This window comes from Nicotiana sylvestris, chromosome 6 (assembly GCF_000393655.2).
Source record: "Nicotiana sylvestris chromosome 6, ASM39365v2, whole genome shotgun sequence".
NCBI classification, from domain to species: domain Eukaryota; kingdom Viridiplantae; phylum Streptophyta; class Magnoliopsida; order Solanales; family Solanaceae; genus Nicotiana; species Nicotiana sylvestris.
This window is the reverse complement of record NC_091062.1, coordinates 27,528,220-27,530,649: the sequence shown is the minus strand read 5'-3', so window position 1 is coordinate 27,530,649 and position 2,430 is coordinate 27,528,220.

Below are 2,430 nucleotides of genomic sequence, written 5' to 3'. Positions count from 1 at the left end.
AGTTGGATCACTCATTACAGACGGGACCCTTGCAGCCATTACATGTCCCACAGAGACCATGGGAAAGTGTTTCCCTCAAATTCATCACGGGATTGCCCTAAGTCGGTAATCTTACATCCATCATGGTTGTCATAAATCAGTTTTCAAACTATGCAATCTTCATAGCAGCCCTGCATAACATCTCAGCAGAAAATACAGCTCGACTCTTCTTCTCGCACATTGTCAAACATTGGGGCTTACCCAAAGACATTGTTAGTTAGCGCGACTCACGCTTCACTAGCAACTTTTGGACCCATCTCTTCAGGTGCTTTGGGTCAACATTGAGTCACAACTCAGACATCTATCCACCATCAGATGGCCAAACAGACCGGTTCGATGACATGCTGGAGGAATATCTCCGCAACTTTGCAACTGGATCACAGAAGCATTAGGTGAAGCTCTTGGATGCTGCTCAACTGTGTTTCAATTCTCAAAATAGCCATCATACAAACAAAAGCCCTTTTGAAATTGTTACCGGATAGCAACCGCTTCTCCCACAAACGGTGAATGCATTAACCATGCCAAAATCTCCTCGAGCTGCCAACTTCTCGAGCGAATGGGAGTGCAACATGGGGATAGTGCGGAGCTATCTCGTCAAAGCCCAAGAGCGGGCAAAAAGGTTCACCGAACAAAAGCTTTGCTTTGCCCAACATCAAGCAGGGGACAAAGTAATGCTATGCATCCCAAAGCAATACTTGTTTGCAGAGAGGACCCATGACCTTCGCCTGCAACAAAAATACATCAGGCCCCTGCCCATCGAAAAATATTGGGAAGTCCACATACCAGGTGAAAACTCCATCCAGGTGGAAGATCCATCCAGTCTTCCATGTCATCCGCATGAAATCATTGCGTCACTACAACAGTAAGCTCATAGAACAGAGGGGCACAGACCTCCCATCCAACAACCACTAGAAGCATCATCATCATCATCATCATCATCATCATAAGGCTCCAAGGACGGCGCCAACTCAGGTGGGGGAGAATGTCATGGGCTGCTTTCCAGACACGCCTCATGACCCCTTGGCCGCACCCCATGGCAGCCTAGCAAGCCTCACAATGCCTAGCGCCATGGTCGGCCTCGTAGTCTTGGCTGTGCCAAGTGACAAGCACGCATGCGCCTCTGTCGCCCCACCGATGCCTCTCGCCAGCGCCCAAGGGCTGGCCAATGACAACAGCACCGCGCGCCCTGACAATGTCGCGCGCGCAGATCCTGATGCCTCGCCAGCGCCCAGCTGCAGGCCCATTCCAGCAGTGCCTCGCGCACAGATCCTGATGCCAAGCACCAGCGCCCAGCCTCAGGCCAACACAGCAAGTGTCATGCGCGCCCACAGCAACGCGCGCACAGACCCTGACCCGTAAGGCAAAGTTGCTGTCACCGGACTTAGTTCTACCTTGTAATAAACTAAGCCCTTTTCATTGTAATTATAGGCTAGGTTACATCATTTTCATTCAGTGTGCTTCTACAGCTTTATTAGGACTAGTCATGTAATGTTGGTTTATTTTTTTAAGCATTATTAGGGTAGAACAAACAATCAAACATTTTCAAGCAAGCAATTTTCTGTACTGGTGTCTCTCCCCCTCGACACCGCATCTTTTGTAATCAGCATTTCAGTCATCAATAAAATCATCATCATCATTCAAAACCCAATTCTCTCTCAGCTTCCACAATTGCTCGTGACATTGGTTTTCCCGCACGGCACTGACAATCTAGTCTAGCATGCGGAGGGGACCTCACTGGCGGACAACAACCGCACTGACATCAGTTGCTTAGCCTTACGTTGCACTTCCAAAGAATATTAGGAAGGTGTTGTATAACAATAGTTTCGTATGATGTATTATGACATATGTGAATCGTCGGTTTTGGTTTTCAGGTTATCCGGAATTGATTTGGTAGAATGGTCTCAATAGAAGCTTTAAATTTGAAAGGTTTGACCAAGTTTTGACTTTTTAGTATTTGATCTCGGATATGAATTCTGATGGTTCGGTTAGCTCCATTAGGTGATTTTGGACTTGGGAGTGTCCGAAATGTGATTTGGAAGTCAGTGATAGAATTAGGCTTGAATTGGCGAAATTGGAGATTTGATGATTTTTGGTTGGCACTGGAAATTTTTATATCGGGGTCGAAATGGAATTTCAGAAGTTGGAGTTGATTCGTAGTATCATTTGTGACGTGTGTGCAAAATTTCAGATCATTCGGACAAGGTTTGGTAGGTTTCGATATTGTTTGCGGAATTTGAAAGTTCAAAAGTTCTTACGGTTGAATCTGAGGGTAATTTGGTATTTTGATGTTGTTTTTAGTGTTTTGAAGGTTCGACTAAGTTCATATATTGTTATGTCACTTGTTAGTATTTTTGGTTGAGGTCCTGAGGGCGTGGGGACGAATTTGGATGG